Source organism: Ahaetulla prasina, chromosome 4, assembly GCF_028640845.1.
Source record: "Ahaetulla prasina isolate Xishuangbanna chromosome 4, ASM2864084v1, whole genome shotgun sequence".
NCBI lineage: Eukaryota > Metazoa > Chordata > Lepidosauria > Squamata > Colubridae > Ahaetulla > Ahaetulla prasina.
The window spans coordinates 48,679,658-48,707,143 of NC_080542.1; positions in this window are offsets into that span (position 1 = coordinate 48,679,658).

Here is a 27,486-nt window from a genome sequence, read left to right on the forward strand (position 1 = left end):
AAGCCTAATCTCAAGGGCACCCAGTCTTTTCAAGAACAGTATTTGCCAATATTTGCATCTCTTGCTCCTTCCTTTCTTTTCAATGGTTTCTACTATTCTTAGCTGCCCATTCCCTCAATTCATAATGATCTGGGGGTGGGGGCCAAAAATCGCCCTTTTCTATTAGTAAGTCATTTATTAGAAAAATATAAAAATAATACTGTCTTTTCAATCATCATTAATTATAAATAGGCAGTTAGTCTTTTCTTGGAAGAGGGCTACCCTCTACTGATGGCTTGCATTTGGTAGCTTCACCACTCAAAGCCTGTAAAAACAAAGAGAACCAATCTCCAGGATAGATAATGTGCTTATCTCCATAGTGGTGGTGATAGCATCCAGGAATGGGTTGACCTTGTCTGTTCAGTTGATTGGACTGAGTCTGTCAAAGTTGTAATGCCACGCCTCTGTTGCTAGGGCTTCCCAGCTTTTGACTCAATCCTTCAGCCTGGACAGACATGTCGAAGATTTCTCTTCTGACTAGGATTATTCCCGGATGCTTCTTTACTGCTGAAAAGGATTATTCTTGGATGTTTATTCAGCTCTACTCAACATTGTGAATTTAACAGCAGCCTCCCATTAGTGGTAGTGTCGCTGGGAGTTTCCCAATGGTGGGGGCTTTGGCTCCAGCCTTCGGAAGGGCCTCTCTGCTGTCAGGCTAATGACTCGCCTGTCATTTGGCCACCGTGCCGTCTTTTGAGCTGCAGGTGCTCTGGACAGGCTGTGGAGTCTAGTGCTCCCATTTACAGCAGGGATAGCTAGACAGAGGAGCTCCGTGCTCCCAGTTGTTGACGGGGAAGGCGCCAGCCACAGTCCCAATGCCCAAATCTTTATTTAAGGCAAGAAAGGGCAGGAAAAGCATTGCAGCCAATATGGCGGACGCAATAGTAGTTGCCAGCTGCCCTGAGACATCTAGGGCTGAAGCCACAGCTGACAGAGCAGAGCCATAGCTCACAACTCCAAAGCTCACAGCAAGGCTTCCAAACACGCCAAGAACTGCAAAGCATCCCAAAAGGATGAGAAGCACAGAGATCAGGCCCTTCGAAGAATCTGTGACAGAGCCAGTAAAGAAAAAAGCTCTGGTTCAAATAAAAGGCAAAGCGAGCCCTGTGAGTCTGACAGACAGCAATTCTGAGAGCTGTCACCAGAGGGAGCTCCAGACCAGCTCTCAATTCACAGCTTCCCTCTGCCTATTTCCAAAACAGATTATGGGGCTCTATATCAGACTGGCCCAACTCAGCAAAGGGTATTGAATGTACCCGTAAGGGTTCCAAGCAGCCCCTTCAGCCACAGTCACTCCAACGGCTGCAGGTTTGTGTCCTGAGATAGTCAAGGACTCCTTATTGACTGATAGAATTCAGGACATTATCACAGAAGCCATTAAAAGGGCATTTCTGCTGGATTACAATAGCCCAGATGGGCATATTCTGAGGTCTCTGCTGTTTCAACCAATTGCATAGACCTTTGCCAAAAGGAATTTCCTCCATTTGGAGATCCTGGTTCCCTTGCTCCTTCCCCTGAGAGTCAACCATCACTTTCAGAAGAAGTTGAGCAAAGGGAGTTGGATCTGTCAGACGATGGGGTTTAATCTCTGAACAGCCTAGCATTTTCAAATCACTCCTTTTCAAGGCTAAAATGTGGCAGTCTCTTCATTCGATTCTTGGAGGCATGAGAGAGGGCGACTTCCTCACCTCAGTTGATTTAACGGAGGCCTACCTGCATATTCTGATTCTGCCCTTACATCAGAAATACCTTAGATTTTCCTATGCAGGCACTCACTATCAATATAGGGCATTACCTATCGATCTCTGATCAGTGCCTTGGGTGTTTACTAAAGTGCTAGCCGCCTTGGTGGCTCATCTCAGGGCCATACCTGTGCGTGTCCAATGTTACCTGGATGACATATTAATCCAATCCTCTATTCATCAATTAAGAGAGAACCTCCAGGTAACTGTTCAGACACTTAGAAACCACAGGTTCTCTGTTAATATAGAGAAGAGCCACTTCACTCCTTCAACCCGCCTGCTCCATCTGGGAGTTGTTATAGATTCCATTGAAGGCATGGTGTATCTGTCCCGGGAGTGACAAGACAGTCTAAGGGATCTAGCACATAGGATTCAAAGGGAGCGCAAAGTGCCCTTAGTCCTGCTCTCTAAGCTCCTGGGCAAGATGTGTCCAGCATTTCCATCTCACCATGGGCACACCTACATGCCAGAGACCTCCAATAGTTTATTTTACCTTTCCAGAGGACGGGCAGGAACAGCTCACCAGCCAGGGTCCAGGTTTCCAGGGAGGTTCTCTGTTCCCTCAACTGGTGGATGTCACGGGTCATCTCCAAAGGATGCCTCTTCCGAGAACCCCAACACCTAGTTATAACAACAGACGCCAGTCTGTTCAGTTGGGGGTGCACTTACAATCGCAAATGGCCAGGGCCGGTAGAACCAACTGGACTGGAAACAGAACATCAATTGGTTGGAGCTGCGGGCTGTCCATCTGGCCCTCTGTCATTTCCAGCACTCTATCTCAGAGAAGCACATTCTACTGCTAACCGACAATGTGGTCACAAAGGCAGATATAAACCATCAGGGGAGCACCAGATCCAGGCCCCTGATGCTGGAGGCCAGATGGCTGGGTCTTTGGCAGAGAGACATCTGCGGTCCATAGCTGTGGAGCACATCTCCAGGGTGTCCAACGTGCAGTTGGACTGGCTCAGCAGGACAGCCATTGACCATGTGAAGTGGTGCCTGCACCCATTCTTCTTCCAGGAATTGACGGACTGTTATGGCATCCTGGAGGTGGACTTGTTTGCCTCCCCAGAAAATTCGCAGCTCCCATGATTTTACTCTAGGTTCCCAACTTTGGGGGCAGAGGGAGTCAATACTCTCTGCCGCCCATGGCCTCCAGGACTTCTTTATGCCTTCCCTCCTCTTCCCCTTCTTCCAAGGGTGATAAGGAAAGTTCTGGAAGGTGGAGGTCTTGCTCCTGGCCCCAAAGTGGCCCAGGAGGGCTTGATTTGCCGATCTCGTGAATCTCTCAGTGGCTCAACCCTGGAGGATCCCTCAGGGCGTGATCTCCCTCAGCCAGGTGTCATTGGTCCATCTGGACTGACAGTGATTCCAACTGACCCCCTGGCACTTGAGTGGAGTGCTCTGAGAGGGGACAATTTTTCCTTCATGGTCATCAAAACTATTCAGGCCTCTCAGAGACCTTCCACTTAGTGCATATACTCCACCACTTGGAGGACTTTTTGTAACTGGTGTATCAAGTCAGGGGTTTCTCCAGTAGAAGTATTGATAGCCAGATCCTGGAATTCCTCCAGGATGGACTGGATAAAGGGCTATCGCCCAACACCATCTGGAGGCAAGTGGCGGCCCTGTCCTTAGTATTAACTTGTGGATCGCTGGAGTCGTTCCCGGTAAACAAGCATTTGTGCTAAATAAAATATTTCAATAGCAGGAATACAATGGGTACAACTAAAAAAAAGTTTTTTTTTCTAATAAACCAGTGTTTGGGAGGATTCTTATTGCGGCATCCAAATGTAAATGTACTTAGGAGTAAAACACAGTATATCCTCTGGGGTTCATCTGTGAATTGGTTATACAGATCAGGATCGACATTCTTGTTTCAAAACCAGAATTGTATCTTCCCTACTGAGATATTTTAATGAGGACTTTGAGTTTCTGTTTGTTTTTCACTTCTCAATAATCCTGGAATCTTTTCTTCCAGTTTGCCAACTCATCCTGCACATCGCAGTACTTTCTGTCCTAAGTAGTACAGCTAATTACTAGTATGCAGTATTGCAGGCTAAGTCTTCCCACAGTCAAAAGTTATACCCTGACCGGCACAAGGTTGGTATACCCTCCCCTTCCGAGGTTGGTACTGCCGCCATAATGTTGAGGGCATTATTCTGACAGCTCAGAGAGTGCTGTAAAGCACTGTGGGGTTTATACAAGTTTAAGTGCTATTGCTTTTGCTAATTCTGTTGCAAGATACTAGCTTCTTTGACAGAATGCAATGATTGATTTCTAAATCTGCATTTCCAGTTTCTATTAAACCAAGTTTCTATTAAACCAAGCTAATATGAAAATGTCATTATATATTTTAACATCCATTGGAAAATAAGTTCCCCCAAACTGAATATATTAGGAAAGTATATGTACCTTCAGTTCCTTCTTCTTCTGAAGCCTTGGTTAAAAGAAAAATTAAAAGCAGAATTTAAGTATTGTTCTGGCAGCAGCTGAATATTTTATCTTCACCTGGTCGGCTTGCCCTAGTCATTTATCTGTTTATATATTTGATTTAATTGCCGCTCATCTTCTTCCTAAGCAACCCTGGGAGGCTTACATCATAAAAGATAAATATTTCTAAGATTATATAAATGGCTATAATCAAAGATAAAGTTAATAAATTTATATATAATTATATATATATAATTATAATAAATAAATAAAGTTAATAAATAAATAAATAAATAAAGTTTCCCAAACCTTTACTATGTAAAGATTTCCTTCTTCCTTTTCAATATGTATTTATTAATTATACTTGTAGTTGATAATCATTCAATCATGTTTATTTTTTTCTACCACTTGAGAATGTAAAAGTAACAAGTAGACCATAACCTACTACTAGATAAAGTAGAAAAATGTGGGTTAGACAGCACCACCACCAGATGGATTTGTAACTGGTTGACCAACCGCACCCAACGTGTAGTCCTCAACGGAACTACATCTACATGGAGGGAAGTATGCAGTGGAGTACCCCAAGGCTCTGTTTTAGGCCCAGTACTCTTCAACATCTTCATCAATGACTTAGATGAGGGGATAGATGGGGAACTCATCAAATTTGCAGATGACACCAAGCTGGCAGGAATAGCCAACACTCCAGAAGATAGGCTCAAGTTACAGAAAGATCTTGACAGACTTGAACATTGGGCGCTATCTAACAAAATGAAATTCAACAGTGAAAAAAGTAAGGTTTCACATTTAGGCAAAAAAACCAAAATGCACGGTACCGTATATGTGGCACCTTGCTCAATAGTAGTACCTGTGAGCGGCTGATGTTATGTAATGCCCGGTCCGTGGTTAATAAGGCTCCCCTGATTTGCGACCTTATTCAGGGGGAGTCCGCGGACCTTATGGGGATTACAGAAACCTGGTTGGGCCCAGAGGGGGGGTTCCCCTTGTTGAGATGTATCCTCCAGGTTTCCGAGCATTTCATCAGCCGAGGGCCCAAGGTAGGGGTGGGGGGGTGGCGGTTGTTATTAAGGAAGATCTAGAGCCGAGGGAGGCCACTGTTCCTCAGATTGCCGGCTGTGAATCCCTCTATGTGCGGTGGGGCCATAGGAATCAGTTGGGCTTGGTGATCGCGTACCTGGCTCCTTGCTACGTGACCACGGCCCTGCCTGAGCTGTTGGAGGTACTTGCAGCTGTGGCGGTTGAGACCCCCAGACTTATAGTCATGGGGGATTTCAACCTGCCATCAGTTGGCTTGTTATCGACGGCAGCTCGGGAGTTCCAGGCTTCCATGACGGCCTTGGACCTGATTCGAGTAAATGATGGCCTTACGCACATGGGGGGAGGCACGCTGGATTTGATTTATATCTCTGGACAGTGGTTAAATGATCTGGTATTAGATGATTTATTAACAGAACCTATGTCATGGTCCGATCATTTCCTCCTTCGCCTAGACTTCCGAACCGCCACTCACCATCGCAGGGAGACGGAACCTACACGTTGGTTCCGTCCCAGGCGCCTGATGGACCCTGAGAGGTTCCTGACGGAGCTTGGGCCATTCCCTGAGGATCTGACCCGCGGCACGACTGAGGAACTGATCGTGGCCTGGGAACAGGCTGCGGCTGGGGCCTTGGACCGTGTTGCGCCTTTGCGGCCTCTGACCCGGCGCAGATCTCACCCGGCCCCTTGGTTCTCCGAGGGACTGAGGGAGATGAAACGCCGGAGGAGACGCCTAGAGAGCATCTGGAGGTCCAGCCGCTCCGAAGCTGATCGGACACTAGTTAGGTCCTATTCTAGGACCTACCTAGTGGCAATGAGGGAGGCGAGGCGTTCTTACGCCTCCACCCTCATTGCGTCGGCAGATAACCACCCGGCCGCCCTGTTTGGTGACCCGCCTCCTTCATCAGGAGGTGCGGATGACCCTCTGCAGGGACGAGCCGAGGAGTTTAGTGGTTATCTATACGATAAAATCGCTCAGCTCCGGGACGGCCTGGACCGAAATTGGGATGATCCAAGGGAGGGAGAGGAGGCACGTCTTGTTGAGTCTGTTTGGGATGAGTTTGACCCTGTGGCTCCCGAGGATGTGGACAGGTTGTTGGGGAGGCTTCACACCACGACATGTTTACTGGACCCGTGCCCTTCCTGGCTGGTACTGGCCACTCAGGAGGTGACACGAGGCTGGCTCCAGAGGATTATCAACGCTTTGTTGGAAGGGTTTTCCTGCCGCCTTGAAAGAGGCGGTGGTGAGACCCTCCTCAAGAAGCCTCCTGGACCCAGCTATTTTGGCTAATTATCGTCCAGTCTCCAACCTTCGCTTTGTTGCGAAGGTTGTAGAGAGTGCTGTGGCGCGACAGCTACCCCAATACCTGGATGAAGATGTCTATCTAGACCCGTTCCAGTCCGGCTTCCGACCCGGATACAGCACAGAGACAGCTTTGGTCACATTGGTGGATGATCTCTGGAGGGCCAGGGACAGGGGTTATTCCTCTGCCCTGGTCCTATTAGACCTCTCAGCGGCTTTTGATACCATCGACCATGGTATCTTGCTGCGCCGGTTGGAGGGATTGGGAGTGGGAGGCACCGTGTATCGGTGGTTCTCCTCCTATCTCTCCGACCGGTCGCAGACGGTGTTGACAGGGGGGCAGAGGTCGACCGCGAGGTGCCTCACTTGTGGGGTCCTGCAGGGGTCGATTCTCTCGCCCCTGCTGTTCAACATCTATATGAAGCCGTTGGGTGAGATCATCAGTGGCTTTGGGGTGAGATACCAGCAGTACGCTGATGATACCCAGCTGTACTTTTCCACCCCGGGCCACCCCAATGAAGTTGTTGAAGTGCTGTCCCGATGCGTGGAAGCCGTACGGGTCTGGATGGGGAGAAACAGGCTCAAGCTTAATCCCTCCAAGATGGAGTGGCTGTGGATGCCGGCATCCCGATTCAGCCAGCTGCAGCCGCGGCTGACTGTTGGAGGCGAGTCACTGGCCCCAAAGGATAGGGTGCGCAACTTAGGTGTCCTCCTGGATGATCGGCTGTCGCTTGAAGATCATTTGATGGCCGTCTCCAGGAGGGCCTTCCACCAGGTTCGCCTGGTTCGGCAGTTGCGCCCCTTCCTTGATCGGGATGCCTTGTGCACGGTCACTCATGCGCTCGTTACCTCTCGCTTGGATTATTGTAATGCTCTCTACATGGGGCTCCCCTTGAAGTGCACTCGGAGGCTTCAGTTAGTCCAGAATGCAGCTGCGCGGGTGATAGAGGGAGCTACACGTAGCTCCCACGTAACACCGCTCTTGCGCAGACTGCACTGGCTACCTGTGGCCTTTCGAGTGCACTTTAAGGTGTTGGTTACGACCTTTAAAGCGCTCCATGGCTTAGGGCCTGGGTACTTACGGGACCGCCTGCTGTTACCACATGCCTCCCACCGTCCCGTACGCTCTCACAGAGAGGGACTTCTCAGGGTGCCGTCCGCCAAACAATGTCGGCTGGCGGCCCCCAGGGGAAGGGCCTTCTCTGTGGGGGCTCCCACACTCTGGAACGAACTTCCCCCGAGCTTACGCCAAATACCTGACCTTCGGACATTTCGTCGCGAACTGAAGACACACCTTTTTATTCGCGCGGGGCTGGCTTGAATTGAATTTTAATCTTAAATTTTGTAAATTTGATTAATTTTAAATGGGGTTTTTAGTTCACGGCATATTTTAATTTTTTCAGGCTAATTTTAAAATAAGTTTTTTAAATGCATTTTAACTTGTACATTGTATGTTTTATCTTGCCTGTACACCACCCTGAGTCCTTCGGGAGAAGGGCGGTATAAAAATCAAATAAATAAATAAATAAAATAAAAATCTTGGAGTCCTAGTGGATAACCATTTAGATATGAGCCAGCAGTGTGCAGCAGCTGCTAAAAAAGCCAACACAGTTCTGGGCTGTATAAACAGAGGGATAGAATCAAGATCACGTGAAGTGTTAGTGCCACTTTATAATACCTTGGTAAGGCCACACTTGGAATATTGCATCCAGTTTTGGTCGCCACGATGTACAAAAGATGTTGAGACTCTAGAAAGAGTGCAGAGAAGAGCAACAAAGATGATTAGGGGATTGGACGCTAAAACATATGAAGAACGGTTGCAGGAACTGGGTATGTCTAGTTTAATAAAAAGAAGGACTAGGGGAGACATGATAGCAGTGTTCCAATATCTCAGGGGTTGCCACAAAGAAGAGGGAGTCGGGCTGTTCTCCAAAGCACCTGAGGGTATAAGAAGAAGCAATAGGTGGAAACTGATCAAAGAAAGAAGCAACTTAGAACTAAGGAGAAATTTCCTGACAGTTAGAACAATTAATAAGTGGAACGACTTGCCTGCAGAAGTTGTGAATGCTCCAACACTGGAAATTTTTAAGAAAATGTTGGATAACCATCTGACTGAGATGGTGTAGGGTTTCCTGCCTGGGCAGGGGGTTGGACTAGAAGGCCTCCAAGGTCCCTTCCAACTCTGTTGTTATATTATATTAAGATGGCTTCCCTTTGTGGCTTCTGCTACAAATACCAGGAAACCTGAATACATGTGGTCTTTCCCATTTTCCTACAGCTGCAGGAATGCTTGTTGAACTGTAGTTCTTTATCATACTATGAACCCAGATAGCCATTGTTAAATATAAAGTATTGCTCCTAAAGTTTTAATTATAGTTAAAGAACCTGTTGAAAAATTAGTATTTTTACAGTTAACAAAATGGCTCTGAAAAGGCCAGAACAGATAAGGGAGGGGGGAGTGCTTTCTGAGCTGTTGTTAGGTGGGCTTTGCCCTGCAGCTAGGGGATGTTTGTTAATAAGTGCTCTGGATAGGTTGTGAGTTTCTTAGTATCCAGCCAATGGGAAAACAGAGCAGTGTTGAGTCCGGGGTGGGTGGGTGGACGGTGTATAAAAACTTGTTTCGTGTTTTGATCTAGGTCCAGCTCATGTGCAGTCTGTTTGCAAATATATTAATAAACCTTTGCTACTTTTTGGTACGGGATTGCCTTCTTTGCTTTTTTGCTATTTCTAACACTGTCAGACCAGACTCCTAGGATTTTCTGTCTCTCCTGATATCTCTCAAACATCTACAGACATGGTTCTTAGATATCTACTGAACACTTGCCATTTTCCCAAACCTTTACTGTGTAAATATTTCCTTCTTCCTTTTCAGTATGTATTTATTTATTATAATTGTAGTTGATAATCTTTCAATCATGTTTATTTTCTTTGTCTACCACTTGAGAGTGTAAAAATAACAAGATGGCTTCCCTTTGTGGCTTCTGCTACAAATACAAGGAAACCTGAATACATGTGGTCTTTCCCATTTTCCTACAGCTGTAAGAATGCCTCTTGAACTATAGACCCTATACTATAAACCCAGATAGCAAGGCAGGCACCGTGCTTTAGCATGTGACTTTAGATCAATGGCTCTATTTTTAAAAGATGAACAGCAATACCTTAAGGGGAACAAAAAGGTTTCCCTTGGATTTCATTGGGGCTTTTGATACCAGGAAACTTGAAACTAACCATAGGTAACTTGAATACTGGTCTGCATATGTGTTTAAAGTATTTGTTGTGTCCTCGCACATACGACCGGCCGCAGCCAGGATGACTCACAACCAATCGGAGTGGTTGAAGCGCCGGCAACAGCAAGAGCGGGAAGCCAAGGAAGTTCCTATTGGCTGGCGTTTTGACAGCTAGCCTTGTGTTGCAAGAAGTTCTGTCAGAGGTTATTCAGTATTGTATTTCGGCTCCGTTAGAGCAGTTGAATGTTCCGTTATGTTAAGCCTGAATAAACGAGAGGTCTGTTTGAACCGGCTGTCCGTGAGTTCCCTTGAAATTTAATACTGGCGACGAGGGTTGGGGAACGCCAACTCGAACTTTTGCCACTCGTAGTCTATTTTATTTTGCCGCTCACGTTCGGATCTGTCACCTCACGGCTCTCATCATGGCAAACAATTTGCCGATTTTCTCGCCATTCGTTCCGTCAGCTGAATTGTGGGACGTTTATGTTGAACGTTTCGAATGCTTTCTCCTTGCGAACAATCTATCCGATCTCTCTCCAGCCAGAAAGCATGGCTACTTTTTGAGTTCTTGCGGCAGCGACGTTTTTTCCACGGCGCATACCCTTGCCTTTCCCCAACTGGTATCCGATATCTCCTGGGACACTTTAATAGAGAAACTGCGGGGACATTATGCCCCAGCGCCGTGCCGAATTGCCCAGCGACATGCCTTTCGTCGTTGCGCATAAAAGGAGGGACAGACTGTCACCGATTTTGTCGCTTCGCTGCGAGCTGCCACTCTTCACTGTGGTTTTGGGGACCTCGAGAACATGTTACTGGATCAATTTGTATACCGCCTCAAGGACTTAAAGCTCCAGCGCCGTTTGCTGGCGCGAAGGGATATAACCCTCCAGACTGCTGTGGAAGAGGCGGAAGTGGCTGAGATGGCAGAGAGGTCTTCCGCTGAGCTCCAGCGTTCCCAAATGAGACCGGTGAGCAGTGGACAGCCACTGTTTGTGCATTACGGGGACTCCGTTCAAGGCGATTTTTCAGAGGATGACGAGGACGTCCGTCGCCTTAACACTACGCCTAGATGGCGGGGCGGTCCCATGAAGTATTGCCCGACCTCCCAATGCCTGGGTTGCGGCGGCGACCACGCCAGGGATGACTGTAAGTTCAGGACGGCCGTTTGCCGTCGCTGCGGGAGACGCGGTCACCTGGCCAGGGTCTGCAGGGCCACCACGCCAGCCCAAGGTTCTGTCCGCCAACCGGCCAAGCCGCGGGGAGGATTCCGGCCACAAACTCCACGCCAGGGGAATTCTGCCTCTGTGGCCCATTGTGAGGAGGAAGTCTTCATTAACTACGCCTTTTCCGTGGCTCCCGCTAATAAATTATACATCTCTGTTCGTCTGGAGGGAACACCGTGCACCATGGAAGTGGATACAGGGGCATCCCGGTCGCTTATCTCCTGGGCCACGTTGAAACGCCTTTTGCTCCAAGGCCGGTCTGCAACCCTGCTCTGTCATCTTACGTGACTATCAAGGGGGGGCAATTCCAACGATGGGGGTTGGTACCTTCAGGGTATCATATCGCAACTTTGATGGCCGCCTGCCCCTCATTGTTGTTAAGAGTGACCTACCCTGCCTTTTGGGGCTAGATTGGTTTGCTGCCCTAGACCTGAATGTTACCGGGATCCACAGCACAAGCCAGGAGGTGTCTTCCCAATTGGCTATAGAATTCGCTGATGTTTTCGACGAACATCTGGGTAAATACAAGGGATCTCCTATTTCCCTAAGTTTAGACCCGCAGGTTACACCCATTCGCCTCAAACCGAGGCGAGTTCCTTTGGCCTTGAGGCCCAAGGTGGATGAACAGCTGGACAAATTGATAGCGCAAGGGTTATTGGTTCCAATAGACCACTCAAAATGGGAAACACCTATCGTAATTCCCCTTAAGCCCGACGGATCCGTGAGGATCTGCGCGGACTATAAGGGGACGATCAACAAAGCTCTTCAGCATAATCCTTATCCACTGCCGGTGGTCCAGCACCTCTTACACTCACTGGGGCGGGGCCGTGTGTTTGCCAAATTAGATATGGCCCAAGCGTATCAACAGCTTCCGGTGGATGATGAGACTGCATTAGCGCAGACTATCGTCACTCACCGGGGAGCTTTCAAATGCACACAACTCCAATTCGGAGTTAGTGTCGCACCAGGGATATTCCAGAGTCTCATGGAACGCTTGCTGCATGGGATTCCGGGGGTCGTCCCTTACTTTGATGACGTATTGATTTTGGCTATTGACATGCCTGAATTAGTCACCAAAGTAAGGGAAGTATTATCCTGTTTCCGGAGAACCGGATTGAAACTAAAAAAAAACAAGTGCAAAATAGGGGTACAACAAGTAGAATTCCTGGGTTTTTTAGTGGATGCTCAGGGCATCCACCCCACACCCACCAAAATAGCAGCAATCCAAAATGCCCCTACGCCATCCAATAAGACAGAGCTCCAATCATTCTTGGGGCTTCTAAATTTTTACGCGACGTTTTTGCCCCATAAGGCCACTATCGCAGAGCCATTCCACTGCCTGTTAGACGCTGAGGCACCTTGGGCAGCGGCATCTTTTGCCGCTGTCAAACAGCTCCTCACTTCATCCACCGTCTTAGTACAGTACGATGAGTGCCTACCTTTGTCGTTAACATGTGACGCCTCGCCCTGTGGCATCGGGGCTGTCCTCAGTCATGTTCTTCCGAATGGAAGAGAAGCTCCTTTGGCATTTTACTCACGCACCCTTTCCTCAGCTGAACGCAACTACAGTTAGCTGGATAGAGAGGCGCTTGCCATAGTAGCTGGTATCAAGCATTTCCATGATTACCTTTATGGTCGTTTTTTTTTTGCTGGTCACGGACCATAAGCCCCTTTTGGGGTTGCTGGCCGGTGACCGGCCATCTCCCCAAATTTTGTCCCCCCGAATGTCACGCTGGATCGAATTCCTGGCAGCCTATTCGTACTGGCTATTACATAGACCAGGAAGGGATATTAGCCATGCTGACGCACTGAGTCGCTGTCCTTTGCCCATCTCAATTTCCGACCCGGCCCCGTCCTGGCCCATTCTCCTGATAGAAGAGTCCGGCTGCCCGCTCTCTGCACTAGATATCTGCAGGGAGTCGAGAAAGGACTCCATGGTGGCGCAAGTCCTGGATTGGGTTCGCAGGGGTTGGCCGGATAGAGATGTGCAACCAGAGTACCTGCCATACATTCGCAGGCGGAACGAGCTGTCTACCCAAGCCGGTTGTTTATTGTGGGGTAGCCGGGTCGTAGTTCCAGTATCCCTAAGGCCACAAATACTAACGTGCCTACATGCAGCTCATCCGGGGATTGGACGCATGAAGGCCCTGGGACGAAGCTACGTTTGGTGGCCAAACTTAGACCAGGAAATAGAGACCTGGGTAGGTCGATGTCACACTTGTCAGCTGTCCCGGGCGGCGCCCCCTGGGGCACCGGTCCAAGACTGGGAGACCCCCAGAGGGCCATGGGCAAGGATCCACGTAGATCTCGCTGGCCCCTTCCAAGGCCGGACTTTTATCATTATAGTGGATGCTTACTCTAAGTGGGTGGATTTGTTCATAATGACCTCCACCACGGCTGATTCCGTTATTAGAATATTAGACAAACTGTTCACTACCCATGGGCTGCCGGATGTAATAGTGACGGATAATGGGCCCCAATTTTCTGCGGCAGCATTTCAAGTGTATTTAGCGGGCTTGGGCATCCGACATGCTCCCGTGGCGCCGTTCCACCCGGCCGGAAACGGCCTTGCAGAACGAGCCGTACGGTCAGCGAAGGAAGCATTGGGACGATTGGGTACTTCTGATTGGCAGCAGAAAGTCAATCAGTATTTGCTGGCCCAACACACCACCCCCTGCCAAGTGACAAACCAGACTCCCGCAGAGTTGCTGATGGGTCGCTGTCTTAGAACCATACTAGATAGGCTACACCCCTCATACACCCCTGAAAGGGTTCCAGGACTGGGTGGCCAGACTAGGCAGTTTACCCTGGTGGACCCAGTATATGCGCAGTGTTTTGGGGGAACAGAGAAGTGGCTACCTGGTCACATGGTTCATTTATCTGGGCCGTATTCTTATAGGGTCCAATTGGCAGACGGCCGCATCTGGAGACGCCACATTAATCAACTAAGGCGTCGCCTGGCCACCGATGGGGAAGACCAATCAACAGTGAGGCCTCTACAAGACGTCCTTCCCCAGCTGACAGAGCTATTGAGGCAGACACCTGCAGACCTCACGACTGACCCCTTTGTTCCCAGGTGTCCCACAGCCAATAGTGATAAACCGATGCCCGATTTGGCATTACAAGCAGAAAATACATCACAGAGCACTCCACCAGGGTCCCCAGCAAACCAGAAAGACACAAGTCAACGCAGACACAACATTTCACACCCCACCGATTCATTCTCGTCGGAACTCTTACCTGAATATACTCCAGGCCCTGCTGCCGATGATCGCTGTCCGTTGGTGGAGACTTCTATTCAGGACAAGGACAGTCAGGTGCCTTCCAGTTCCACGCCGCCTGTTGAACTCAGACGTTCAAGTCGTAGCCGTCATCAGCCAGCTTATTTGGCTGACTATGACTGCGCGATCCGAGGGGTGAGGGGTGTTGTGTCCTCGCACATACGACCGGCCGCAGCCAGGATGACTCACAACCAATCGGAGTGGTTGAAGCGCCGGCAACAGCAAGAGCGGGAAGCCAAGGAAGTTCCTATTGGCTGGCGTTTTGACAGCTAGCCTTGTGTTGCAAGAAGTTCTGTCAGAGGTTATTCAGTATTGTATTTTGGCTCCATTAGAGCAGTTGAATGTTCCGTTGTGTTAAGCCTGAATAAACGAGAGGTCTGTTTGAACCGGCTGTCCGTGAGTTCCCTTGAAATTTAATAGTATTCATCCAGTTCTGAGTGGGGTTATTAGAGAGCTTCCTGATCCAATGTGGCTCCTAAAAACTTGAACAGTCTCTGTGACAAGAAATAAACAAAAACATCTCTTGCCATCCTCTATTAGGCTAAATGATTGAAAATATGAGCAAGTTAAGGTCATCTCCGATTCTGGTCACCTTTTAGTTAATTGGTTTTCAAAATCAAATTGGGATTCGGGTGTAGTTTCAAGACAGAAATTACATAGCTGGATTACCACGAATGAGGGAAAAAAAACAGAAAAATGATCTGGATTTACCAGCTTCCCCAACAATTGCCATTGTTAAATATAAAGTATTGCTCCTAAAGTTTTAATTATAGTTAAAGAAACTTTTGAAAAATTAGTATTTTTACAGTTTCCCAAACCTTTACTATGTAAAGATTTCCTTCTTCCTTTTCAATATGTATTTATTAATTATACTTGTAGTTGATAATCATTCAATCATGTTTATTTTTTTCTACCACTTGAGAATGTAAAAATAACAAGTAGACCATAACCTACTACTAGATAAAGTAGAAAAATGTGGGTTAGACAGCACCACCACCAGATGGATTGTAACTGGCTGACCAACTGCACCCAACGTGTAGTCCTCAACGGAACTACATCCACATGGAGGGAAGTATGCAGTGGAGAACCCCAAGGCTCCGTTTTAGGCCCAGTACTCTTCATCATCTTCATCAATGACTTGGACGAGGGGATAGATGGGAAACTCATCAAATTTGCAGATGACACCAAGCTGGCAGGAATAGCCAACACTCCAGAAGATAGGCTCAAGTTACAGAAAGATCTTGACAGACTTGAACATTGGGCGCTATCTAACAAAATGAAATTCAACAGTGAAAAAAGTAAGGTTCCACATTTAGGCAAAAAACCCAAAATGCACCGGTACCGTATATGTGGCACCTTGCTCAATAGTAGTACCTATGAGAGGGATCTTGGAGTCCTAGTGGATAACCATTTAGATATTAGCCAGCAGTGTGCAGCAGCTGCTAAAAAAGCCAACACAGTTCTGGGCTGCATAAACAGAGGGATAGAATCAAGATCACGTGAAGTGTTAGTGCCACTTTATAATGCCTTGGTAAGGCCACACTTGGAATATTGCATCCAGTTTTGGTCGCCAGACTTCCGGTTTGGCACCGTAGGTGATGGCGATGATCTTTACGATCACCAACCTCTGGATTATGTGGAATCGCTAGGACAGCTTAAATCTGCTGTCCAGCGGTTCGGAAAACCCCTTCTTCGGGAGAAGGAGAAGGTGGTGAGCTGAGGGCAGAGATTGAATTTCCCTAAAGCCCCTGAGAAAAAAGGGGTTTGAAGGGTTAAGTTCCCTCCAGTAACCCGAAGTGCTCCAGATCCGAGGATTCTTCTGCTTTGGTGGAACCAATCACCACGACCAAACGCCGAGATTTATTTTGGACAATAAAGGATTATACCGGACAGAACGAAAGTGGGAGAACTTTATGCAAGTAGCTAAGCCGATTCCCCGATACTTTGTAACAAGCTTGAAAACAGCAAGAAAATGGAGGCGAATTGTTAACAAGTTAATGAGTGGAAAGCGAAAGTGATACTTTCAGCGTTTGCCGTCAGCAGTTGGTAAAGCAAGAGAATTTTATGTTGAGGTATTAAAGTTGGAAGTCTTCCCCATTGGAAGCTAGAAGAAGGAGACTGAAGTGAAGGAAAGAGAAGTGAAGCAGGTACAAGAACAGATTGTGATGGAAGAAGATTTATTACAAGTGTTGGAAATACCTCGACGGGTTTAGATTCAAAAGAACAAAGGCTGACAAGAGCTGCTGCTAAGCGCAAGGAACAAGAGATGAAGGCACAACAACAACTGGCAACTACTACAACGGAAACAGTGGGAGGAGCAAGGCCTAAAGTAAATGTGATCTGCAGCTGGTGTTCCAAAAGTTTCCTTTGGCGATAATGGCAATTAAACTATTATCTTGGAATGTTAATGGTTTGAATTCACCGCAGAAGAGAAGGAAAGTATTTCATTATTTGAAACAATTTAAAATGACATTACTTGTTTACAAGAAACACATATTAGATCTTTAGACCAGAAATATTTGATAAATTCAAAACTGGGGTACATTTTGTTGCCTCCTCTTTGGAAAAAAAATGGTTTAGTTATATATATAAAGAAGGATATATCAGCAAAATTAATTGAGGTGGATAAGCAAGGAAGATACATTGCTATTGAACTTTTGTTGGAGGAAAGAAGACATTATTAATAGGAGTTTATGCTCGAATCAACAACAAGAAATTTTTCAAGTTTTACATAAAAGAATAGTATTTTGGGATTATAAATCATATATATTAATGGGTGATTGGAATGGTGTGTTGGATACTCAAAAGATAAAAAGTTTAAGGAAGATGTCAAGTAGGGCGAAATTACAAAGGCTTTTTGAAATGATGGAGGACTTGGAATTAAGAGATATTTGGAAGAACATAATACAGAAGAGAGGATTTTACCTTCTTTTCTGACAGGCATCAATCATTTTCGAGGATTGATTTTATTTTGATTACTAATGATTTGTATTCTAGAGTGAAGAAGACTAAGATTTGTTCAAGAACTTTATCTGATCATAGTCCAGTTTGGATTGAATTTGATCGGGAAAAGGAGGCTAGGAGATCATGGAGGTTGAATGAGAATTTGTTTAAATATGAACAAAATGTAAATGAATGTAAAAACAAATGAAAGAATTTTTATTATGAATATGAAAAAGAGACATCTATAGAGATGATTTGGGACTAGCAAGGCCTATATGAGAGGAAATCTTATACAAATGAATATTAAATACAAAATAAATTGCAGAAAAGAAAAGGAACTGGAAGAGGAAATTAAAAGAAAGAACAATTATTGATAAATAGCCCAGGAAATAGTAAAATAAAAGAATCAATAAATATATTGAGAGGTCAGTTTAATATGTTGATGGCAGATCAAGTAGCAATTAATTTACAATATGTAAAACATGATATGTTTAATAATGCCAATAAGCCAGGAAGATGGCTTGCCTATTTAATAAGGAAAAACAGAAATCACGAATGATTGATAAAATAGAATATAGGGTAAGGAAGTTTATCAAAAGAATTTGATTAAAAAGCATTTTAGAGTATTATAGTAAGTTGTATACTAGGGATATGATTGATGATATAGAGATAGAAAGATATTTACAACAACAAAATATTTGTGAGCTTACAGAAAATCAAAGAGAAGAACTGAATCAATTAATTACTTCAGAGGAAATTTTGTTAGCAATTAAGCAACTTAAAATTGGTAAAACACCAGGTACAGATGGCTTAACAGCTGTTTATTATAAAAATTTACAAAATGAGATGGTTGAACCACTTAAAGAGTTATTTAATAAAATTCAAATGGGAGGAGATGTTCCCCCTTCATGGAGGACAGCCTTTATTTCGCTAATACCGAAGGAAGATCGAGATGGTATTAAAGCAGAGAATTATAGGCCTATATCACTTTTAAATACTGATTACAAGATATTTACCAAGATATTGGCTAATAGATTAATGCCAGTGATGAATCAAATAATTCATAATGATCAGTCAGGATTTATTAAGGGTAGGCAGATGAGATATAATGTGAGGCAAATTGTAAATTTACTTGAATATTTGGAAAGAAACAACCAAATCTCAGGGGCTTTTTTTGGATGCTGAAAAGCTTTTGATAGATTGGATTGGCAGTTTTGTTTAAAGTAATAGAAAAATGCAATTTGGGGATTATTTTATCCATGCAATTAAAGCAATATATCAGAAGCAAACAGCACAAATAATAGTAAATGGTGGGTTAACAGAAACTTTTAAAATTGGAAAAGGGACGAGACAGGGATGTCCCCTGTCTCCATTACTTTTTATTTTAACTTTAGAAATTCTTCTGAATAAAATACGTGGTTCCGATCAAATAAAGGGAATTAGAGTTAAACATCAAGATTATAGATTAAGAGCTTTTGCAGATGACTTGGTTGTTACTGTATCCCAACCAATATACTCAGTAACTGGTTTAAAAGATATAATTGGTCAGTATGGTAAAGTATCTGGATTTAAGGTGAATCAGCAAAAGACAAAGATGATAACTAAAAATATGAATATACAACAAAAGAAGAGTTAGAAAGAACTACAGGTTTTGAAATCGTTAAAAGGTTAAATATTTAGGAATATATATTACAGCTTCAAATGTTAAATTATAAAAATAATTATGAGGTATTGTGGCAGAAGGTATGGAAAGAAATGGAGAGTTGGAAGAAGTTACAACTATCCTTGTTGGGAAGAATAGCGGCTATAAAATGAATGTTTTGCCCAGGTTTCTATTTTATTTCAAATGATACCGGTGCTTAAGAATGATATCAAATTACAGGAATGGCAAAAGGGGTTAATAACTTTGTATGGATGGGCAAAAACCAAGAATAAAATTAAAATAATGCAGGATATAAGGAAAGGGGGTCTTAAAATGCCTAATTTAAAATTGTATTATGAAGCAGTTGTTTTATCATTAATTACTGATTGGATTGATTTAACTGAGGAAAGAGTTCTGAATATAGAAGGTTATGGTTTGTTATATGGGTGGCATGCCTATTTATTATATGATAAGAAAGTTGATAAAATATTTAAAAATAATATAATTAGAAATGCATTATTGAGGGTTTGGAGGAAATATCAATATAATTAGATGGAAAGATTCCAATATGGGCAATCCCGAGACACATGATAGAAAATATAAATATATATCAAAAGATGGAGGTAGTTACCTATAAAGAACTTCTTTGTATGGAAAAGGGAATTACAATTAAAATCTAGAGAAAAGATGGGGGAAGAAGGAAAAATTATACATGGTTCCAATATGGACAATTACAAGCTAGATGGAAATTAGATCAAAAAATAGGTGTTAAGCAAATTGAGGATAATTTGTTAAAACAAATGAGAGATCAAGGCCAACAGCATATTAAGAGGTTGTATAATGTATTAGTAGAAATAGACTCAGAGACTGAATTGGTTAAGGATTGTATGATTAAGTGGGCACAAAATTTTCAGCAACCAATAATGTTGGAAACTTGGGAAAGAATTTGGGTGAGGAATGTTAAATTTACACAAGCGCAAAATATGAGAGAAAATTTTTATAAGATGTTTTATAGATGGCATTTAGACTCCCAAAAGTTGTCATGTATGTATCCTAATGTACAGGCTAAATGTTGGAGATGTGATTGTGAAGATGCCACTTATTACCATATATGGTGGACTTGTAAAAAAGTTAAAATATTTTGGATTAAAGTATGGTGGATCATGCAGAATATTTTGAAAAGAAGATTAAGTTTACCCGCAGTTCTTTCTACTAGGAATAATTATGGATTGTACAGCTATAGAGACTAAATTGATTTTGAACTTAATAATAGCCGCGAGACTTTTGATTGCTCAATATTGGAAGAAAGAAGAATTACCTACAATTGAAGAATGGACACTCAAAGTATCAAATCTGGCAGATGGCAAAATCTCGCTTACTTGAAAGACTATACACAAGAAAAATATATTTTAGAATGGAAAATGTGGATTGATTATATTCAAAATAAGTATCAGATAAAAAAATCAAATAGCATATGAGTAAATTTAGGAAATATTTTGTATTAGATATATTTTTGAAGGAGAGGGAATTGAGAGTGTGACTAAGTGTGGAGACTAGAGATTATAATTTAGGAATTATTTTAGATTATGATTGTTAGTTTTGATACCCTGCATTTTGTTCTGGGAAGTCGGGGTGGGGGTGGGGGTATGGGGAGGGAATTGGGGGTTTGGTAGAGATGGAGTGATGGTTAATGTACAGGGATTATTGAAGATGTATAAATATAATTAATGTAGGGTCGGGTCTGCCCAGTTACCATTTTAGAACGGTGGGGAGGAGAAAAGAGAGAGTAGGAGGTAGGAAGAGGAGAAGAGGAAGGAAGAGGGTAGAAGAGGGAGAAGGAAGGTGTAGGGTGGAGGGAGGAGAGGATGTAGATAAGAGAAGGAGAGGAAGGTCTGGAAAGTAGAAGAAGGTAGAAGAGGGAAGAGTGTTAAAAAGGGGGGTGGTGACTGGGCAAGCCCGACTAATTGTATATAACTGTACATTGGATGAATTATTTGATATGATTGTAAAAATAAAACTTTTTATATACAGTTTTGTTCGCCACGATGTAAAAAAGATGTTGAGACTCTAGAAAGAGTGCAGAGAAGAGCAACAAAGATGATTAGGGGACTGGAGGCTAAAACATATGAAGAACGGTTGCAGGAACTGGGTATGTCTAGTTTAATAAAAAGAAGGACTAGGGGAGACATGATAGCAGTGTTCCAATATCTCAGGGGCTGCCACAAAGAAGAGGGAGTCGGGCTGTTCTCCAAAGCACCTGAGGGTAGAACAAGAAGCAATGGGTGGAAACTAATCAAAGAAAGAAGCAACTTAGAAGTAAGGAGAAATTTCCTGACAGTTAGAACAATTAATAAGTGGAAGGACTTGCCTGCAGAAGTTGTGAATGCTCCAACACTGGAAATTTTTAAGAAAATGTTGGATAACCATCTGACTGAGATGGTGTAGGGTTTCCTGCCTGGGCAGGGGGTTGGACTAGAAGGCCTCCAAGGTCCCTTCCAACTCTGTTGTTATATTATATTAAGATGGCTTCCCTTTGTGGCTTCTGCTACAAATACTAGGAAACCTGAATACATGTGGTCTTTCCCATTTTCCTACAGCTGCAGGAATGCTTTTTGAACTGTAGTTCTTTATCATACTATGAACCCAGATAGCCATTAAAGTTTTAATTATAGTTAAAGAACCTGTTGAAAATTAGTATTTTAAGTTTCCCAAACCAATTATACAGTTCTTTATCATACTATGAACCCAGATAGCCATTGTTAAATATAAAGTATTGCTCCTAAAGTTTTAATTATAGTTAAAAAAGAACCTGTTGAAAAATTAGTATTTTTACAGTTAACAAAATGGCTCTGAAAAGGCCAGAACAGATAAGGGAGGGGGGAGTGCTTTCTGAGCTGTTGTTAGGTGGGCTTTGCCCTGCAGCTAGGGGATGTTTGTTAATAAGTGCTCTGGATAGGTTGTGAGTTTCTTAGTATCCAGCCAATGGGAAAACAGAGCAGTGTTGAGTCCTGGGTGGGTGGGTGGACGGTGTATAAAAACTTGTTTCGTGTTTTGATCTAGGTCTGGACTCATGTGCAGTCTGTTTGCAAATATATTAATAAACCTTTGCTACTTTTTGGTACGGGATTGCCTTCTTTGCTTTTTTGCTATTTCTAACACTGTCAGACCAGACTCCTAGGATTTTCTGTCTCTCCTGATATCTCTCAAACATCTGCAGACATGGTTCTTAGATATCTACTGAACACTTGCCATTTTCCCAAACCTTTACTGTGTAAATATTTCCTTCTTCCTTTTCAGTATGTATTTATTTATTATAATTGTAGTTGATAATCTTTCAGTCATGTTTATTTTCTTTGTCTACCACTTGAGAGTGTAAAAATAACAAGATGGATTCCCTTTGTGGCTTCTGCTACAAATACAAGGAAACCTGAATACATGTGGTCTTTCCCATTTTCCTACAGCTGCAAGAATGCTTCTTGAACTGTAGTTCTTTATCATACTATAAACCCAGATAGCAAGGCAGGCACCGTGCTTTAGCATGTGACTTTAGATCAATGGCTCTATTTTTAAAAGACGAACAGCAATATCTCAGGAACAAAAAGGTTCCCCTTGGATTTCATTGGGGCTTTTGATACCAGGAAACTTGAAACTAACCATAGGTAACTTGAATACTGGTCTGCATATGTGTTTAAAGTATTCATCCAGTTCTGAGTGGGGTTATTAGAGAGCTTCCTGATCCAATGTTGCCCCTAAAAACTTGAACAAGAAATAAACAAAAACATCTCTTGCCATCCTCTATTAGGCTAAATGATTGAGAATATGAGCAAGTTAAGGTCATCTCCGATTCTGGTCACCTTTTAGTTAATTGGTTTTCAAAATCAAATTGGGATTCGGGTGGTTTCAAGACAGAAATTACATAGCTGGATTACCACGAATGAGGAAAAAAAAAACAGAAAAATGATCTGGATTTACCAGCTTCCCCAAAAATTGCCATTGTTAAATATAAAGTATTGCTCCTAAAGTTTTAATTAAAGTTAAAGAAACTTTTGAAAAATTAGTATTTTTACAGTTTCCCAAACCTTTACCATGTAAAGATTTCCTTCTTCCTTTTCAATATGTATTTATTAATTATACTTGTAGTTGGTAACCTTTCAACCATGTTTATTTTTTTCTACCACTTGAGAGTGTAAAAATAACAAGATGGCTTCCCTTTGTGGCTTCTGCTACAAATACCAGGAAACCTGAATACATGTGGTCTTTCCCATTTTCCTACAGCTGCAAGAATGCTTCTTGAACTGTAGTTCTTTATCATACTATGAACCCAGATAGCCATTGTTAAATATAAAGTATTGCTCCTAAAGTTTTAATTATAGTTAAAGAACCTGTTGAAAAATTAGTATTTTTACAGTTAACAAAATGGCTCTGAAAAGGCCAGAACAGATAAGGGAGGGGGGAGTGCTTTCTGAGCTGTTGTTAGGTGGGCTTTGCCCTGCAGCTAGGGGATGTTTGTTAATAAGTGCTCTGGATAGGTTGTGAGTTTCTTAGTATCCAGCCAATGGGAAAACAGAGCAGTGTTGAGTCCTGGGTGGGTGGGTGGTGAAAACTTGTTTCGTGTTTTGATCTAGGTCCAGCTCATGTGCAGTCTGTTTGCAAATATATTAATAAATCTTTGCTACTTTTGATGCAGATTGCCTTCTTTGCTTTTTTGCTATTTCTAACACTGTCAGACCAGACTCCTAGGATTTTCTGTCTCTCCTGATATCTCTCAAACATCTACAGACATGGTTCTTAGATATCTACTGAACACTTGCCATTTTCCCAAACCTTTACTGTGTAAATATTTCCTTCTTCCTTTTCAGTATGTATTTATTTATTATAATTGTAGTTGATAATCTTTCAATCATGTTTATTTTCTTTGTCTACCACTTGAGAGTGTAAAAATAACAAGATGGCTTCCCTTTGTGGCTTCTGCTACAAATACAAGGAAACCTGAATACATTTTCCTACAGCTGTAAGAATGCCTCTTGAACTATAGACCCTATACTATAAACCCAGATAGCAAGGCAGGCATCGTGCTTTAGCATGTGACTTTAGATCAATGGCTCTATTTTTAAAAGATGAACAGCAATACCTTAAGGGGAACAAAAAGGTTCCCCTTGGATTTCATTGGGGCTTTTGATACCAGGAAACTTGAAACTAACCATAGGTAACTTGAATACTGGTCTGCATATGTGTTTAAAGTATTCATCCAGTTCTGAGTAGGGTTATTAGAGAGCTTCCTGATCCAATGTGGCCCCTAAAAACTTGAACAAGAAATAAACAAAAACATCTCTTGCCTAAATGATTGAAAGTATGGGCAAGTTAAGGTCATCTCGATTCTGGTCACCTTTTAGTTAATTGGTTTTCAAAATCAAATTGGGATTTGGGTGTAATTTCAATTGCTTATCTAATTGCTCATCAACTTTGGACCGCAGAGCAAACGGAACCCTGCGAGGTTGAGTCTTATGGGGGTAATTTGGGGGTCTAGGTTCAGTGATATGGGTTTCCCCGTATATTTACCTAGGCTTCCGTCGAACACGTCCCCAAATTCAGTCAGCAGCTGGTCCAGTTCAGTTCCTCGGACCCGGTGCAATCCCATGATGCCTAGCCCCAATGGTTTGAACCACTCGACGCCCAGCAACATGGGACGATTGCTGGCAACGACCGTTAGGGGTAGATGGCCGTTGAAGTTTCTGAATTTGACGCTGACCTCTGCTCTGCCCAGAACGGTGACGGGATTTCCTTGGAAGTCATTCAGCCTGATTCTTTGTGGCTTCGGCTGCCTTTTGGATAGTCTTGGGTTCAGTTACCACCTTCCCAGGAGGTGATGGTAAAGAATGGCCCTGTGTCCAGTTCCATCTGGCACGGGTTCCCTTCAATAGAGAACTCACGGCTGACCATGGGGTGTCTGCTGGCATAGTGGTCCCGCAACTTGCTCTGTAGTGATGATGACACTGCTGCCCCACAGGCAAAGTGTAGTGCTGGAACTTAGGGCCTGGCCAGGCCTCTGGCCATCCCTTAATACCCAGTTGAGTATGCTGCTAAGCGTTTCGTCCGTGGTTGTTTGAGCTGCAACAACCCCTGCATGTAGGGCAGGTCCTGGATCACCAAGAGACAAGCTGGGGCCGGATCCGGCTCAGTCTGCGGTAGAGGCAATGGGCTGGCGTCGGCATGGCCCATTGCCTTGCCCGGCGACTAGCCATGCACTCCACGTGGAGTATGCGTTGGATGCTACACCTTCCTGAGCAGTATTCAACTCAGTTCTTTCCTGGGGGCCTTTTTCACTTATGCTGCCTGGGTCACAGGTTTCGTTTCCCCACGATGACCTCTGCAAACTCTGTCAGTCTCCTTCAGCCCTGTATTAAACTTCAGAGCTTCTGAAATTTCTGCAGCTACTTTCTTTGGTATCCCAACTCTTGAGTTTTCTATTATTTTTTCTTTCAGTCATCTTTGGCCCCGTATTAATCTTAAGAACTTCTGAAATTACTCTAGTCAGGGTCTTCTACCTCAAACTCCAGGCTGACCTCAGGGTGCTGTCCTGTCGTGTCGGGCTGATAGTTCGGGTGTAGGCGGTCCAGTTGAGACCTCAGCATCCATCACATCAGTAGTTTGGCGGTGACAGCGCTGGGGGTGATGTGTTATGCCAGGAGGAACTGATCAATTTTCTCCTGCCAGTTCCCTGGTCCCATGCGGGTGAGGGCTTCCTTGATCAGCCGGACCATCCGTTCTGCTTGTCCGTTACTGGCCGGCTTGAACGGTGTCACCGGCACTTGCCTGATTCCTAGTCCCCCCAAGAAGGCCTCCATTGTCTTTGTGGTCAGCTGTGGTTCGTTTTTTGACACTAGGGTGACTGGCAGCCCGTGGGTGGCAAACAGTTTTCTCAGTGCTCTTATGTAGCTTCCGTCGTGCAAGAGGGCATGATGGTGACTTCAAGCACTTGGAATAGGCATCCATCACTATCAGGAATGCTTGTCCCCATGGGTCTGGTAAGTCTATATGTACCCTCGACCATGGTCCCTTGGGTACCTCCCTCTCTGAGGGTCATTGAGGGGTGATGGCAGGGCATGCAAGTTGCACCCACTCTGTGTTGTTCACATTGGCCACTAAATGTAGCTCCCAGCCAGTGCTTTCATGTGCACAATGCCCGGTGCCCGGTGTGTAATGTCTCGAGTACTTGTTTTCTTAAGCTCTGGGAACTACTGTTCTCTTTCCCCCTGCAGGCACTCCTTGAGCGGACAGTTCCATTTGCCTTTTTCAAAACTTGTGAATTCTTCTCCGCTTTTCCTTGCGGCCACCCCTCAACACCCAGTTCAAGACTTTGGATAATACCTTGTCTGTTTTGGTGTTTCGTGATCTCCTTGGATGTGATGGGGCTGGCTTCATCTGCATCGATCAGCAAGACATGGGTAGTAGGTTCGAGGTCTTGTACCAACTCCACTATGGGGCATCAGCTGAGGGCGTCTGCGTTGGTGGTGCTTTTGCCTGGTGTAATCGATAATTGTATCCTGTTAAGAATATGGACTACCTCATCAGTCTGGGTGACATAAATGTTCGGGTTTGCTGGTCTCCTGAGATGAGGCCCAGGAGTGGTTTGTGGTTGGTGATGAGTTCGAATCTCCAGCCATAGAGGTATTCATGGGCGTTTATTCCATGCCACGGAGCTAAGGCTTCTTTATCGAGTTGGCTGTAATTCCTTTCTGCCAGAGATAGTGTATTTTAATAATAGGCTATTGGAGCCTCTGACCCATTTGGGAGCCTGTGACTTAGAATCAGCTCCAACTCCAAAGGGGAAGCATCGCAGGTCAGCAAGAGTGGAAGGGTTTCAGTGTATTGCATGAGGACGCTGTCTGATGATAGGAGGTCTTTCACTGTGATAAAGGCATCATTCTCCTTTATCCCCATGTCCATGCCACTGTCTTCCCCAGGAGCCGTGGAGTGGTTCAACAACGTAGCCTTTTCTTTAGAAAAATACCATAAAATTCAGTAGCCCCCAAAAGGCTTGTAGTTTGGCTTTATTTCTGGGGGTTGGGATTTCTTTGATGGCCTTTATCTTCGACTCGGTGGGATGGATTCCCGACTCGTCAATGAGATACCCCAGGAATTCTACTTAGGTGACCCCGATTTTGCATTTCTCTTTTTTAACCTTGAGGCCTCTCTTTTGGAACCTACCCAGCATTTCTCTTAATCTGGCCATTAGTTGGGCCATTGTCTCTCCAGATATAAGGACGTCATCAAAATAAGGGATGACTCCTCGGATGCCCTGCTGCAGTCTTCCCACCATGCCTTGAAAAGCCCTGGGCTCTCACTCCATTGCAGCGTTTACATTTGACTTCCCCCCAGTGGGTCACGATTGTTTGGGCTTCAGCAGTGGCCTCATCCACTGGCAGTTGCTGGTAGGCTTGGGCCAGGTCCAATTTGGTGAATATCTTGCCCTTACCCAGGGAGTGCAGCAGATGCTATACAACTGGAATTGTGTATGCGTGCTGTTGGAGGGCCTTGTTGATTGTGCACTTATAGTCTGTGCACACTCTGATTGACCCGTCTGATTTTGGTTTTGGGGC